Raw genomic sequence first — 18,041 nt, forward strand, 5'->3', positions numbered from 1 at the left:
CAAAAGAAAAATTTTTACTTCCTCTATTTCTAGTATGTAAAAGGAACACCTAGTACTATGAAAGTATAGTTAATAAAGTTACAGTACTTAAACTATAAAGTCGAAGTGTTTGCCAGTAGACAATTAGGAATTCGTTGCATGGGGGCACTTGGGTGGCTCAGTGGTTGAGCATATGCCTTTGGCTCAGGTCATGATCCTGGGGTCTCAGAATCAAGTCGCACATCAGGCTCCCTGTGAGGAGCCTGCTTCTCCATTTGCCTGTGTCTCTGCCTCTCTCTCTCTCTCTCTCTCTCTCTCTCAAATAAATAAAATCTTTAAAACTTAATTAATTTAATTAAAAAATAAGAATAACAACATTTAGTTTGCCTTGTAAAAGCCAACTTAAAATTCCTGCCCCACAGGTTGTTAAAGAGAGTTCTTGACTGGCAATCCCAGGCCCCCAGGGAAGAATCTGGGCCCAGAAGCAGCATTATCTGGGAAGCAACAGTAGTAGCAGCAGCAACATAAAGCCTGGGCAACTCAGTCAGTTGGCCGACCAGCTCTTGGTTTCAGGTCATGACTACAGGGTCATGAGATCGAGACCAGAGTCAGGCTTGAGATTCTCTCTCTCCTTCTCTGCCTCTCCTTTCAGTCGTATTCACTCTCTCTCTCCCTCTTAAATAAATAAATAAATAAATAAATAAATAAATAAATAAATAAATAAATAAATATTAAAAAAAAAAAAAGCTGGGTGCCTCCTACCTCCTAATTTCCAGGCTGTGGGACTGTGGGATTGTAGGACCCCTCAGTGTTCCTTTTTCTTTTTTTTTTTTTTTTTTTTTTGTATTTAAAGAAAATATTTTTTATTGTTTTTTTTTATTTTATAAATTAATTTTTATTGGTGTTCAATTTACCAACATACAGAATAACACCCAGTGCTCATCCCGTCAAGTGTACCCCTCAGTGCCCGTCACCCATTCACCCCCACCCCCCGCCCTCCTCCCCCTCCACCACCCCTAGTTCATTTCCCAGAGTTAGAAGTCTTTATGTTCTGTCTCCCTTTCTGATATTTCTCACACATTTCTTCTCCCTTCCCTTATATTCCCTTTCACTATTATTCATATTCCCCAAATGAATGAGAACATACACTGTTTGTCCTTCTCCGGTTACTGTGGCCAAGTTCAAAAAGGGTGTTGCCTGAGTTCTCCTCTGGGATTTTGATGGAATCTTGTCTCACATTTAGATCTTTCATCTATTTTGAGTTTATCTTTGTGTATGGTGCAAGAGAGTGGTCCAGTTTCATTCTTCTGCATGTGGATGTCCAATTTTCCCAGCACCATTTATTGAAGAGACTGTCTTTCTTCCAGTGGATCGTCTTTCCTCCTTTATCGTATATTAGTTGACCATAAAGTTCAGGGTCCACTTCTGGGTTCTCTGTTCTGTTCCATTGATCTATATGTCTGTTTTTGTGCCAGTACCACACTGTCTTGATGAACACAGGTTTATAGTACAACCTGAAATCTGGCATTGTGATGCCCCCAGATATGGTTTTCTTTTTTAAAATTCCCCTGGCTGTTTGGGGTCTTTTCTGATTCCACACAAATCTTAAAATAATTTGTTCTAAGTCTCTGAAGAAAGTCCATGGTATTTTGATAGGGATTGCATTATACGTGTAAATTGCCCTGGGTAGCATTGACATTTTCACAATATTAATTCTGCCAATCCATGAGCATGGAATATTTTTCCATCTCTTTGTGTCTTCCTCAATTTCTTTCAGAAGTGTTCTATAGTTTTTAGGGTATATTTTGAGAACCATTTGAATGGTAAATGGTTCTCCAACCTTTTATTTTCAGGTTGTAGGTGTCCTTCTGTCTAAAATGAGTCTCTTGTAGACAGCAAATAGATGGGTCCTGCTTTTTTATCCAGTTTGAAACCCTGCGCCTTTTGATGGGGTCATTAAGCCCATTCACGTTCAGAGTTACTATTGACAGATATGAGTTTAGTGTCATCATGATATCTATTTAGTCCTTGTTTTTGTGGATTGTTCCACTGAACTTCTTCTTAAAGGGGAATTTTAAGAGTCCCCCTTAAAATTTCTTGCAGAGCTGGTTTGGAGGTCACATATTCTTTCAGTTCCTGCCTGTCTTGGAAGCTCTTTATCTCTCCTTCCATTTTGAATGAGAGCCTTGCTGGATAAAGTATTCTTGGTTGCATGTTCTTCTCATTTAGGACCCTGAATATATCCTGCCAGCCCTTTCTGGCCTGCCAGGTCTCTGTGGAGAGGTCTGCTGTTACCCTAATATTCCTCCCCATGAAAGTCAGGGACTTCTTGTCTCTTGCTGCTTTAAGGATCTTCTCTTTATCTTTGGAATTTGCAAGCTTCATTATTAAATGTCGAGGTGTTGAAGGGTTTTTATTGATTTTAGGGGGGGATCTCTCTATTTCCTGGATCTGAATGCCTGTTTCCCTTCCCAGATTGGGAAAGTTTTCAGCTAGGATTTGTTCAAATACATATTCTGGCCCTCTGTCCCTTTCGGCGCCCTCGGGAACCCCAATTAAACATAGGTTTTTCTTCCTTAGGCTGTCATTTATTTCCCTTAATCTGTCTTCATGGTCCTTCCTTAATTGATTGTCTCTTTTTTCCTCAGTTTCCCTCTTTGCCATTAACTTGTCTTCTATGTCACTCACTCGTTCTTCCCCCTCGTTAACCCTCGTCGTTAGGATTTCTAGTTTGGATTGCATCTCATTCAATTGATTTTTAATTTCTGCCTGATTGGATCTAAATTCTGCAGTCATGAAGTCTCGTGAGTCCTTAATGCTTTTTTCTAGAGCCACCAGTAGCTGTAGAATAGTGCTTCTGAATTGGCTTTCTGACATTGAAGTGTAATCCAGATTTTGTAACTCTGTGGGAGAGAGGGCTGTTTCTGATTCTTTCTTTTGAAGTGAGGTTTTCCTTCTAGTCATTTTGCTCAGTGCAGAGTGGCCAAAAACAAGTTGTATTGGAACACGGGGGAGTATCACTGGTCCGTCTAGCTGGTCTTCTGGGGGAGGGGCCTGCTGTGCTGATTTTCAGGTGTTAGCACTTGGGGGAGCTGCTCTGCCCCTGCCTGCTGCAGGGCTCAGCGGGGGTTGTTTACCCCGTGGGGCCCCAGGAGGAACAGCCGCAGTTGCTATGGCAACTCTGGAAGCCTGGATTCAGCTCCCACAGTAACTACGGGGCTCTCCGTCTGCAGGGCCTGGAGGCTCCGGGGCGGGGCCGCTGATCTGCTCAGCTCGGGGCAGAAGCGTCCTCGCTGTCCTGGGCCTTCCCGGCCTCTGCCTGTCCCGGGGGAGGCCGGATCCTGGGCTGTGTCCCGGCGCCCTGTGCTCCGGGGCCTGCGCTGTTGGATTCGCGCTCCCGCCCCGCAGCCCCCTCCGCGGAGCCGCCGCCCGAGCCCCTCCGAGCTGCTCCGGTCCCACGGTGAGCGCTGCAGCCCTAGGGAGCTCGGAGCACTCTCCTGCGCTCGCAGGTGTCTGTTAGTGTCCCCGGGAGCCCGAGGGCATCCCCGCCCTCCTGGGTCCTGTTCCACCTCCCTGCGGGCCCCTTTCCGCCGCCCGGGAAGGTTGGTGCAGCTCCTGCTCCTCCGGGACGGGGCTCTCCTGTCCTGGGGACACTCGCCCCGGCCTCAGCCCGGCTCCTCCGGGGCCCCTCCCCCTCGGAGGCCTTTTGTTCCTTTATTTCTTTTTCCCCGTCTTCCTACCTTGATAGAAGCGCGAACTCTTCTCACTGTAGCGTTCCAGCTGGTCTCTCTTTACATCTCAGGCCGAATTCGTAGATTTTCAGGATGATTTGAAGGTTATCTAGGTAATTTGGTGGGGACAGGTGACTTGGGGACCCTGCTCTTCCGCCATCTTGCCCCTCCCCCAGTGTTCCTTTTTCTAAAGAGGGCTAACGTTGCACAGGTTTATATGAGATTATATAAGATGATGTACACCCAGCATCTCGTCAAACTCCTGGTGTGATGATCCATTCATCTTCCTTCCCTTCTTCTTTCATCCTTTTCCTCCTAGCACAGTTCACTGACTTGTTGAAGCCACAAAATACTGAGATTCCATAGGTTTAGGGAACATGATAAAATAGTGATTTATGTAACTTCATCTTAACAATGGTAAAATGTAACTATTATATTCACATACTATAAAAAGTTTTTAAAAGCTCTTGAACAAAAGGCCAGGGATAGGGGAGCCATTTCTTTTTTTCTGTTACTATTTGCTTGCTACTCTTCCAGTTGGTTGACTGCTGGCCCTCACACAAGCAATTTCATTTCAATAAATATTTCTCAAGTACCTACTTGCATTCTCTTAAAGGCACAGTAACAGCTCACCAAAGCTTTACAGAAAGGAAAAACGTAATTCAGAAAACACTGGAATTTTAACTAATTGAGATAATACTATCATAGTGCTATGTTAAATATAGAATATCTCAACTTGGCAATGGTCAGTCCTACCAGAAAGATATATGAACACAATATCCTCCTTTTGGGGTACAGTATGTAGAAAGAACTTTTAGTAATCCATTTTCACATGAATATTACTATTTTGGCACAGAGTATTTTTTTTTTTATTAAGGCATTGCATCCTTTCTTTTCAAGTGTTATCTCCTGGTATCCCTGCCAGAAAATGTCTACTGAATCTGAGAATATAATATACTATAAAATTCTTCCTGCTAACTTTAAAAAACTTTATGCCCATCAATATATGAATGCATAAAGAAGTCATGGTATATATATGTATACACACACACACACGCATATAAACACACTGGAATATTACTCAGCCATTAAAAAAAGAAAGAAAGAAAGAAAGAAAGAAAGAAAGAAAGAAAGAAAGAAAGCAATCTGGCCATTTGTGGATGGGCCTAGAGGGTATTATGCTAAGTGAAAATAAGTCAGAGAAAGACAAATACTATATGATTTTATTCATATTTAAAATCTAAAAAAAAAACCCAAAAGAATTAAAAACACAAAAAGCAGAAACAGATCCATAAATACACAGAACAAACTGATGGTTGCCAGAGGGAAGGATGCTGGGGGGGATAAGTAAAATGGGTGAAGGGGAGTGGGAGGAGATACAGGCTCCCAGTTATGGAATGAATAAGGCATGGGAATAAACAATACAAGATAGGGAATATAAGCAATGGTACTGTAATAGTGTTGTGCAGGGACAGAGAGATGGTAGCTATACTAGTGGTGAGCATGTAGCATAATGTATAGACTTGTGGGATCACTATGTTGTGCACCTGAAACTAGTATAACACTGTGTCAGCTGTACTTAAATTAATAAAATAAACAACAAAAAAATACTACTGTAAATGAAAGGATAAATTAGGCAGATCAACCATACAGATGAGCTCAAAATATTGCTGGACCACTAATTCACCTGATCTTTGTCCAGATTTTTTTGCCTCTCACTGTTCCATCTATTAATGGTTATCTTCTTAATGACTTTATTATATTAACCATCTGGAATTCAGATTCTGGATTGCCAGTCCCCTCAAACTCTCAGTGCCTTGCTGGAAGTCAAGCATGATAATAACTATCCCATCTGTCTCCCAGATTATGAGAATTAAAATAAGGTGAGGCACTGAACATCATCAGAAACTCTGAAGTCCTATATATGGCATTACTACATTACTGTATACTAAAAAATTTAATTTCCTAGGGAAAAAATGTATCATTATATTGCTAGACTACTATAATATGTAGTTTATCTTTGTGTGAGATACTTTTTAATTTTCAAAAAAGATTTTATTTATTTATTCATTTATTTATTTATTTATGTAATTTATTTGAGAGAGGGAGAGGGGGAGAGAGTGAGAGAGAGAGAGAGAGAGAGAGAGATGGAGGTCATACAAGAAGGGTCAGCAGCAGGCAGAGAGAAGGAGAAGCAGACTCTCCACTGAGCAAGGAGCCTTATGGACATGGGGCTCCGTCCCAGGACACTAGGATCATGACCTGAGCTGAAGGCAGACACTGAACCAACTGAGCCAACCAGGCACCCCTTCCCTTTTTAAAGAAGATTTTACAGATACTTTCAGCTTCAAAGAATTATATAGGTCTTGAACAAAATATTTTTATCTTTGGACTTTGAGGATATATCTACTACTTCTAACAATCAATGAGTTTTTAAATGTATTTTTTGTGTGTGTGTGAATCATTGCAAGGAGCCTATCTTTGTTTTTTTTTATTGGAGTTCAATTTGCCAACATATAGCATAACACCCAGTGCTCGTCCCATCAAGTGCCCCCCTCAGTGCCCGTCACCCAGTCACCCCAACCCCCCACCCACCTCCCTTTCCACCACCCCTTGTTCATTTCCCAGAGTTAGGAGTCTCTCATGTTCTGTTTCCCTCTCTGATCTTTCCCACTCATGTTCTCTCCTTTCCCCTTTATTCCCTTTCACTATTATTTATATTGCCCAAATGAATGAGACCATATAATGTTTGTCCTTCTCTGATTGACTTATTTCACTCAGCATAACACCCTCCAGTTCCATCCACATCGAAGCAAATGGTGGGTATTTGTCGTTTCTAATGGCTGAGGAATATTCCATTGTATACATAGACCACATCTTCTTTATCCATTCATCTTTCGATGGACACCGAAGGGAGCCTATCTTTTTTGCTTAACACTCTACATCCAAGGTAAGCACAGAGCAGATAATCAGCAATTTGTTTAATATGCTAATTATTTAATCAGATTTTTTGTTGAACATCTATTTTCACCAGTACCTTACCTAAAGCAGAATTTCCTTAACATCATAGTGGATATATAATGTAATCTCCAAACTTCAACAACAAACATGAGCCCTACCACTCTCTAAATAAGAGCCAATGAATAAAGCTATACCTAATTTTGTTTTTTGAGTTATCTCTTATCTTTATCATGGCTCATGGTCTCCATCGCCTGGGCCTCTTCTTAAATAGCCGAATGTCCAACTTGACTTTCTTGACTAGAATAGTCCAACCAACTATTCTATTTCTATGAAATAGAATAGAATACAACATCTATTTGTTGAGCACCTCTGATGGACCAGAAGCTGCTGTATATGTTGAGAATGTGTGGTGTACAAAACACATGTACCCCATTCATGGAACTAACATGCTAACAGGAAAAATGGAATTTAACAAATGTGATAGGAAAGTCCAGAGTGCTATACAGTTAGTTATAGGACATCTTTATGAGGAAGTGGCCCTGAGACTTGAGATCCAAAGTTATTAGGAATCCGAAAAGTAATGGAAATTTCTGGTCTATTAGATCATCTTAGGAAAGTTAAAAGAAAAAAAGGACAAAAATTGGGGTCTTTAATGTTTTATATAACATAAGTGAAGGTGAAGGGACTTGCTACAGGCTAGAAGACTTATTCAGAAGCAAATTACAAATGCCATCTGATAAATTATTCCTGGCTTACAATATGACTTCTGGAAGAATGCTATTAAAATCTGAAGATTTAAGCCATGTTTTTTTGTGCCTTATGTAAATAGCTCTAAGCATCCCAGAATGGTTTTTATAATTAAGTGAATGAAGCATTATTTACCAAAGTCATTTCCAAAGCAAGATGCCTTACTACTTCCTCTTCACGTGCAATCACACAAGACCACAAAGCACTAAGGACCAGTGACTTCAGTTACGAACATGAGGACACTCTGTGCCTATGCATCTTCTATCCCATAGACATAACTAGATGTCTTGAATGATAATTACACTATCTCTATGAGGAAGTGAGTTAACCACCATCAGTCACTAACTGTCTTAGGGCTTGTCTTGTGGGGAGGGGGGGAGGTACATGGAGAAAAAGAAAAATGTAAATCACTGCTGGGATAACTATTTTTATAGGAATACACAACATTTTAGTAAAAACACCTCTGATACAAATTAATTTACAATAGTCTTTGAGAGAGGCTATCTGTGAGGCAGCATGCCTACAATGTAAATAATTAGCATCACTGCATCGATGTGAAATAAAAATCAAAGAATAAAAAATGTTCTATAGAACCACTGTGGGGCAAAACCAGATATTGGGGGCAGGCTGTAATGTCCCTACATCCAAGTTATAAAAAATAACTAACTTTATATCTAGGCTTCTTGGCAGCACCAGGAAGAAGTTTAAAATCCCAGAGGTAACCCACTTGGATTCTGTGCAAATGAGTATAGAAAAACCTCATTCAAAATGGAGTTGAGAAGTCCCAAAGAAGGAGCTTTAAACCTGTACCACTACCTTCAGCTTACTCTACATACCTGGGCAAGAGGAAGCATATTTTACTACTCAGGAGAGAAGATTTTGTCCCAATCCAGCAATAGCTCAGCCAATGAGAACAGCCATATCTTAGTCAATGAGAAGTCACCACAACCCTGAAACTTTTGCTTTCCTCCAATGAACTTTCATTCAAAACCACTCCTCTTGGGATGCCTGGGTGGCTCAGTGTTTGAGCATCTGCCTTTGGCTCAGGTGGTGATCCTGGGGTTCTGGGATCAAGTCCTCCATCAGGTTCCCCACAGAGTGCCTGCTTCTCTCTCTGCCTATGTCTCTGCCTCTCTCTGTGGGTCTCTCATGAATTTAAAAAAAAATCTTAAAATAAATAAATACTCCCTTGCTTTTGAAGATGGCAACAAAATAGTCCATTGTTTTAAATTTGATACAGGATAAATCCAATATATCAGATAAAAAAGACAAACTCAGTGTTAATGACAACAATAAAACTCTCACTACTTCAATGTAAGTTTCCAGATGCATCAAATAACTTTTGCACCTGCCTTGCTCTAGATTCTTCTTTCTCTAGCATTCTTCTACCACTTCTGTTCCTGTTTCACCTGTAAGCTACATTCCTTGCAAGGATGCTTTCATATTTGGGTGGGTGGGGGGAAGGAGGAGATAATGCCATACATATTTCTGAATATTATTTTATAACTAAAAAAATAAGTGAAGCTATCAAGCTAAATTTTGCTTATTTTGTTACACATGTAACTTTATGCTGATACTCTTTTAGTGAAAAGGGTTAGACTTTTATTTTCACATTTCACAATTCAAAGGAAAATTCTTTGTCTCTTTGTTTCACACCACTACTCCCTCCAAATTCTTCTCTTTGATAGGAAGGGGAAGCAATTCTTCTGTGTCATGCAGTTGTGTTTTAAAGTTAGAGAAATTACCAAACCATTCAGTATTCAGAACACCACCAAGTGCCACTATTAAGAAAAGGAATTACTGTCAATGTGAGATGTGGGTCTCAACTCTTAATAGAAAAGCAGAAATTGTGATTTGCAACCCTTGAAGTGGCTTGAAAGGCTGTCACTATATGCCAGCTGCTATTACTCATGATGTCAAAACATATGCTCGCTCTTATTGAGGAAAATCTCAAGTTTTTGTCCATAAGAATATCAACTTGCACTTCTAATTATAGTCCAACCCACTCATTTCTAAGTACCCTTACCCACATATCCACATGGACTCCCACATATAATTATGCTTCACCCACACACATAATTTAATTTCTCACCCATATGTTAATTATATCCTCAACTTAGGCATCTAAATACAACCCCTGTCTTACATCTAATTACAGCCCCCCCTCTTATGAATGTAATTACACCATTCAGCCACCCATCTAATTATCCCCTCCTTGACATATTTAATTGCACTGCCCGCTCAAGGACCTGATTACATTCTAACCAGTGCACCAATTAAGCCCCCAACCCTCCAACAATATTCTTCAGATGCACATCTCTTTATCTCTACCCCACTTTATTATTTCAACTAAGGATGGACAACTTCCCACAAGCAAACTCCAAGTAATCATGGCATCCAGCTAACAAGATGCAGCTGAATCAAAATCAGCTTTGGTCCTTCCCGGTAAACAAGCAAATATGTATTTGCTTTTTCAGTCATTTAACTAGCCCCTTGGAAATCCAAATGAAAGTTTCTGCTGTTTTCTTACTTTGTACGTGTAAGCATTTCTATGATGAACTATCTAGTAATTAGTTAATTTATTTCAGAGACTAATGCTTCTCATTACAGATACTTAATTATTGAACCCTTAAAAAACATTACCCAAAACTTGCCTGGGGACATATAAGTACTAATTATAGGATATTTGCACATCCATACCATTCAAACAAGTTTCATTGTCCTCCAATTACATGAAAGTGAATTTCCAGAGAGCTGCTGCTAAGATTTGCATTCCCCATTCCACTAATAAAATTGTGATTTAAAAGAGATAAACTCAGTGTTAATATTCTTTCCACAGAATGCATCTCTGGAAATTGAATGATGTGATGTATTTAGTTCTGGATACAACTTCTCCATTAAAATGTTTGATTCAATCCATTATCAAAAATAATACATAAGCATTCCAGGGAGTATTATGTATTTTTCACATATAATCTATGGTCGGTACACAACCCCTAGAAGCCAAATATTACATCAGTTCATGGGTCCACTGAGCAGATTTATTAAATGTTTCATAAACAATTCCCAGTTAACTGATATTTGTTACTGAGGTTGTTGCTGGCTCATGAATGCCAAAGCAGTAAGGAAGGACATACCTCTGCTTTAGGCCAGAAGTTGGCCACATTTCAAAAGTTCTCAAACTAGGGAGATTTTTCATGGTGGAAAGGAAAGGACTATGAAGGGCATGCACAGTATTTCAAAGGTAGCGTCTAGGGATTATTAGTAGTAGAGCACAAAATGCAGCAGCAGCAGGAACCAAGCTTCATGCCATTCATCGCTAGACCTTGCATTCTCAACTCCCGAGGTGGAAGTACCACTGCAAGAATCTTTCTCTGCAAATATGGTGCATCTTCCCATTGAGGACCACTGCCCTTAAGCCTCGCCTGACTGTATCTAAGTCTATGACCACTGGCACCTTATTTAACCTCAATGCTTTCACATTCTCATTAGTAATAATGGTCCCCACCTCAGACAGTTGTGAGGATTAAATGAGTTCCGTCTGGCACAAAGTAAGTGATCGATACTGTTATCTTATTTTTAATGCACTGACATTTTCTCAGCAACACAGCCTAGAAATCCTGGACTCATTTTCTCCAATATCACCCTATCACCTACCTCTGCAGAGGTTCTTCTACTCTTTCCATCCTGTGGGGAACTAGCTGTGACTACATTGTTCTCCAGATACAGCTCCTCTGCTCCCCGCTCCTTGAGTCAGTAGCCTATTCTTTTACCTTTTGAAGTAAACATGTTTTTCTCTGCTTCCAAAGTTAAGCATTCCTATAGCCAATCTGCTAGCTCTCTTAATAAAAGAGCCCAAGTCTAGTTTGAGTCCAAGTCTCGATCTCCCTGTCCCCCAGAATAAAATTCACTGAGACTCTGAGTCTTTCAACATATTGTATCCCGACCTCTGACTATCCTGGATCCGTGGCACCGTCCTCATTGCAAACTTTTTTAAAGATTTATTTTATTTGAGAGGGACACTGAGAGAACGTGTGTGTGCATGGGGGCAGGGGCAGAGGGAGGGAAGCTTCAAGCAGACTTCCCGTTGCGCTCAGAGCCCAACGTGGGGTGCTATCCCATGACCCATGGGGTGCTATCCCGGCTCATGATCTGAGCCGAAACCAAGAGTCAGATGCCTAACCGACTGAGCCCCCCAGGTGCCCCACCTCACTGCAATTTTTTTAATGGCTTATTACTATTAATTAGTTGGCTTCTAGTTCTTGCCCACCATCTATCCTTCACTCTCACATACTAGTTTATCTTCCATTGAGGCTGCTACAACGTCTCCCCCCTTTCTCCCCTCTCCTGCCCCTCTCTCCCTACCCTATTATCTACCTACCAAGTCATTTTTCACCCTTAACACCCATGAAGTGTCTGCAGGTATTATGTCCAATAAGACCCCCTACAAGTTCAAAGATTGCTCAAAAATTGAAACAACTCAGAGGAACATTAAAATTCATTTATGCTCAATGAGTCATGAGAATTATGTGTTAAAGCACTACACAACAGCTTGTAAATGTATTTGAAATTGAATCAAATCATTTCTTCAATACTTCAGAGACTTTCAAACTTATTATTGTTGATGTTGTTATTTTGTTTCACAATGGAAGTCTTCTGCTGTTTTTCAAATAAGATCTTATGCAGAAAATCTCCATTAAAAAGCAAAAATAGAAAAAAGAGAAGATGCTGTTTGAGGTGCAGGTGGGCACCTCTCTTGGTCTCTGTCTTATTTCTGAAAGTGACACTGAGACGCCCCAAGGAATTGGTACAGAAAATGACTAATCTAATCAAATTCCCTTCTCCCCCCAAATTAAGAACTACAAATATCAAGCACATTTCAGTTAAGGATATTTGGCAAGTACTTACTGAGTTCCAACCAACCATATACCAGCCCCTATATGAAGTAGTGGGACAAAACCCAACCCCCACCTTACTGTTTGTTGCACTAAAATGTGGTGTGAATTAAGACATCTATTTTGTTTCCAACCATAAAGAGTATGCAATTACTCAGTAATGTAGCAGATTGTTAAACTGTTGATCCAATTTAACTGATTAAGCACCTGAGTTCAGGACCAGGATCAATTGCTGGCTAATTAACTATTAAATTATTTTAAAAAAAAAAAAAAAAAGCAAATCTAGTATTGTGTCATAGATAACTGTTTTTGTGAAAAAATGAAGAAATCACGCAGGGAATATTTTCTTTGAAAACAACTGGCTCTTTCTGCTTTCTCCCCTCTCCCCAACTTTATAAAAAAGCATCTGTTAAGGCGCCTGGGTGGCTCAGTCCATCAAGCGTCCGACTCTTGATCTCAGCACAAGTCACAATCTCAGGGTCCTGAAAGGACTTTTGATTTTGGCACAGGTCATGATCTCAGGGTTGTGAGACTGGGCCTGCATTGGGTGTGCTCTCTCTCACTCCCTCTCAAAAAAAAGTATGTGTCATTCTTTTTTGTGAGAAAAAAGAAAAGAAGTTGTTTCTAGAGCATTCTTTTCTTCTTGGCATCGCTCCCTTAATTATCTCCCAGGACTCACCTATATAACTTCCAAATAGCTGAATTTTGTAGCCTCTAAATTCTCCACTCACACTCTTACTTCAGCTTATTTTACCCTATCTGCTTGAGTCATCTTCTCTCCTTTTTTTTATAGTGTGGCCCATGTATATCAGAAACACCCTAAAATGCACAGTAAAGGTGCATATTCTTGGTCCCACTTCAGCTCTGGGTAGAGCTTGGGAAGTTGGAATTCCCCTACATGATTCATGGGCACAATAAAGTCTGTGAGCCACCAGATTCTACCAATTTTCAAATACAACCCAATGTATTCCTTCTCTAGAATTTTCCCTGGCCAATCTTATCTTCTGGGATCAGCATCTACAGTCCCACCCACTGTCACAAAAAAGAACCCTACATCATTCCCTTTAACTGATACTCTAGACATTTAGCATTTAGTACAATTTGCTACCCATTTTGTGTATACATTCATCCCTCACAAGTGGAGAGTAAGCCACTCATGGATATAAACTAATGGTGTCTCATAAATCTTAACCTCTGACATTACATACTGGCCACAGTAAGTACATAGATGTTTTGATTAATAGATTGATTTATCCAGAAATGCCAGGGATGTAAGCAAATCTGTTAACAATTTCAGACCACTGGTTATAAGGTTTAGGATACACAGCTAAGCTAATACAGTCTAGCACACAGGAGTTCCAAAATCAAATGCCCACAGAATCCAGGCAAAGAGTCTAAGAGGAGTGGAAGGAAGGCAATAGGGAGTGCTAAGGACTGTGGTAAACAAAGGACACATGACAAAACCAAAAAGATCAGGAACTGCTCATACCCTATTGATGGGCCATAGGACCCAGTGCTGCCAGATATCCTATTTTTTTTTCCCTGAGTGACACTAAATTCTATGTGAAATCACCCAGTTTTTAACGTTGGCAATATACTTCAAATGAATTTTTTTTAAACCATTAAGGCTGAACAAAATACATTTGAAAGCTACATTGGCTTGTTGGTAGCCAGTTTGCATTTTTAAACTCTAGAACCAGGCAGGATCCTAGTCACTTTATGTTTATTCAGGGTGGGAGGTTAGAGATGAGTATAAATCTTATTCAGAAAGATGTAGAAAAATACATGTTTTAAGGAACTTTTAGCCAGAGATGGGAAAAGATTCTCTTCTTGCCAAGCCCAAAAGAAATAATATGTCCTTTTTAAAGGCAGTTTGTGAAAATTCAAGATCCTAAGAGACAGAATGCAGACCACAGGGTTTTTGAAATCTCCCTAATCTCAGTTCAAAATAACATTAAGTGATACTCGGATATTACCCACAGTTAGTTCTCAGCCCTCCATGACCGAGACCTCTCATCATCTTAAACAGTTGTTCGTTTTCTAACCAAAATGGGATCTTACTCATGCTGTTTAACAAGATATTATGGACATCTTACCATCATTATTTTAATATCAGAGTATGATTTCACTGGATAGGTGATTCAAATTTAACCAATTCCTTACTGTAAATATTTTAGGTTGTTCCCAATTTTTCACTACATTAAACAATGGTGCTATAAACATCTTTGAATTGTGGCAAATCCAGGAGAGTGCATAGGGAAAGAAGGACCAACCCACTCTATTTTTTTGTTCCGTCTTGGACCATAAGGCTTTCTTAATTTTATGTAAAGCACCAGGCAAGAACCTCTTCAAGACCACCTCTCCACAAGACTGCTGTTCCTAACTCAACCACATAGGATTCCTCATACTGGCACTGACCCGACCCACGTATTCTTGAGCAGTTGGCCAGTTTTATCCTTAAACTAAATCTTTAGATGTAAAATTGCTGGGCCAGATAATAAGCACACTTTTAAGGCCTTTGATGCATGCACATTGCTAAATTGCTCACCAGAAAAACTGTACCAGGTTCCCTGGCACCGCTGTGCCTAAGAGCATGGATGTTTCACCTTCTGTATCTGGCTGCCTTGACACAACTTCGGTCCTAGCGATAAGTTAGCAGCTGACTACACATTCATCCATTCCCATAAATAAAATATAATGGGAATCTCCGTACGGACTACGACAGCTATTTCAAGGCAGACCAGGGAAGAAACTTAACTGCGTTGTTATCATTCTATGGTGTATTTCTTAATCTGAGAGGAAAGGCAGTACAGCTTAAGTGGGTAAATTCACAGAGTTTGGCTTCAACAGGTCTGAATGCAAATTCTAACTCAGCTTGGACCAGTTGCTAGCTAGGAGATGTGAACAGGTCACTTACCACGTCTCAACTTCAGTTTCTACATGTAAAATGGAGACAATGATATAAAAGCCTTATATGATAATACATACAAAACATATAACAAAAAGCCTGGCACATTTTAAGTTCTCAGCAAACTATACCTTTGGAGTGTACCCACAATACCTCATCAAATTATAAAAATTTAATGAACCCACTCTTTAATATTTTATTTTCTCTAATATATTTGATTTTTCATTAAAATTGCTTAGACACTTTACCTAAAATGTTACATATTTAGAAACTCAATTAAACAAACTTTATTATTTCTTTTTTTTAACTTTATTATTTCTAATTCAAAATAAAAATGTTTTGTTTCTTGAATTCCATGTGAGTGAAATCATATGGTATTTGTCTTTCTCTGACTTATTTTGCTTTGCATAATAGTTTTAATCCGTTTGTATTTATTGCTGTATTTGTATGTGTGCTTGTCATAGGATAATAGTGAATTGAAACATCTTCGAAAGGTCATTAAAATATCTTTTTTCCTTTGACAAAAGAGGCAGGAATATGCAATGGAAAAAAGACAGTTTCTTCAACAAATGGTGTTGGGAAAACAGGGCAGCTATATGCAAAAGAATAAAACTTGACCACTTTCTGACACCATACATAAAAATAAACTCGAAATGGATTAAGGACCTAAAATGTGAGGCCTGAAGCCATAAAAATCTTAGCAGAGAGGACAGGCAGTAATTTCTCTGACATCAGCCATAGCAACATTCCTCTAAATACATCTCCTGAGGCAAGGAAATAAAAGCAAAAATAAATTATTGGGACTACATCAAAATAAGAAGCTTCTGCAGAATAAAGGGAAGGAGAAAACTAAAGACAACGTACTGAATAGGAGAAGATATTTGCAAATGACATATCCAAGAAAGGGTCCTGTATATCAGGAACCTATACAACTCAACACTAAAAAAGAAATAACCCAATTGAAAAATGGGCAGAAGACATGAATAGACGTATTTCCAGAAAAGACATACAGATGGCTAACAGACATATGAAAAGATAGATGTTCAACATCACTCATCATCAGGGAAATGCAAATCATAACTACAGTGAGATATCATCTTGCCCCTGTCAGAATGGTTAAAATCAACAACACAAGAAACAACAAATGTTGACAAGGAGGATGTGGAGAAAAAGGAACCCTCGTTCACTGTTGGTGGGAATGCAAACTGGTGCAGCCATACTGGAAAATAGTATGGAGGTTCCCCCCCAAAAAAATAAAAATAGAACTACCCTAAATCCAGTAATTGCACTACATGGTATTTACCAAAGAATACAAAAACACTAATTTGACAGGATATATGCCCTCCTATGTTCTTCATAAGATTATTTACAGTAGCCAAATTATGGAAGCAGCCCAAGTGTCCATCAATAGATGAATGGATAAAGATATGGTGTATATACACAATGGGATATTATTCAGCCATCAAAAAGAATGAAATCTTTCCAATTGTAACAACATGATTGGAGCTGGAGAGTAAAATGTCAAGTGATATCAGCCAGTCAGAGAAAAAGACAAATACCATATGATTTCACTCATATGTGGAATTTAAGAAACAAACCAAAGAAACAAAGGGAAGAAAAGCAAAAAAGAAACAAACCCCCAAACTGACTGATAGAGAACAAACAGATGGTTACCAAAGGGGAGACGGTTAGAGGGATGGATAAAATAGGTGAAGGGGATTAAGAGCACACTTACTATGATGAGCACGGAGTAATGTATAGAATTGTTGAATCACTATATTGAACACCTGAGACTAATATAACACTGCATATTAATTATACTGGAATTAAAATTTAAAACTTAATAAAAAAATTTTAAACATTTTTCTATTTATTTGGCCATATTCACTTGCATATATTCTTTGTAGCCACCCTGTCCCTTAGCATTTTGGCAGCCTTTCACAAACTACAGGGTAAGTCCATGATGTCTACATTTTCCCACACATACATAGATTTCCTTTTTCTTTTTTGCACTTACCAGTAGGATTCTCAAGGAAATGAAGCTTTCATTGTTCTGACAGCAGTGGCTTTGATGGACCATTTGGCTCACATATCCCATAATTGACTCAGTGAGGAAAAAAAATGTACATTCACAGGGTGATTTTCAAGGCCAGAATGATTTCCTTTCAAGTGTACTAAACATAATGCCAAGCCCCAAGGAAGCACTGGCAATAGAAAGTTCGGGGTTGGCCAATCTAATCCTCAGCACTTCTTAAGCACATCTTAATTGAAGAACACTTTGCAGATGGAACAATAACAATACAGACTCCATATTTATACACATAACATAATACAGCAAATCATTTGTCCATCATCTCCTAAGTGCCCAGGTCATGCAAATAGCTCTCAAGTCATGGAGGACATGATGGCTATACATAAAAATTATACAGTTAGAGACTCTGCTGCTTACTAACCATGTGACCTTAAGATAGTTACTGAACCAGGATGCCTGGGTGGCACAGTGGTTGAGCATCTGCCTTTAGCTCAGAGCGTGATCCCAGTAGAGGGATCGAATCCCACATCGGGCTCCCTGTGAGAAGCCTGCTTCTCCCTATGTCTGCGTCTCTGCCTCTCTCTGTGTCTCTCATGAATAAATAAATAAAATCTTAAAAAAAAAAAGATAGTTACTGAACCCCTCTTAGCCTCAGCTTTCTCATCTTTTAAAATGAGGGTAAATGGGGCACCTGGAATGCTCAGTCAGTTAAGCCCCTGCCTTTGGCTCATGTCATGATCCCAGGGTCCTTGCTCAGTGCCTTTGGCTCATGTCATGATCCCAGGGTC

The 18,041-nt window shown here is 39.5% G+C and overlaps 1 protein-coding gene across 1 annotated transcript in view; it reads right to left on the reverse strand.

The window, feature by feature from the left end:
- The window catches only part of ST8SIA1 (ST8 alpha-N-acetyl-neuraminide alpha-2,8-sialyltransferase 1), a 146,946-nt gene that overhangs the window by 59,126 nt on the left and 69,779 nt on the right, over positions 1–18,041 (reverse strand). The window lies entirely within an intron of this gene.

Source organism: Nyctereutes procyonoides, unplaced genomic scaffold (assembly GCF_905146905.1).
Source record: "Nyctereutes procyonoides isolate TBG_1078 unplaced genomic scaffold, NYPRO_anot_genome, whole genome shotgun sequence".
Classification (NCBI taxonomy): Eukaryota; Metazoa; Chordata; class Mammalia; order Carnivora; family Canidae; genus Nyctereutes; species Nyctereutes procyonoides.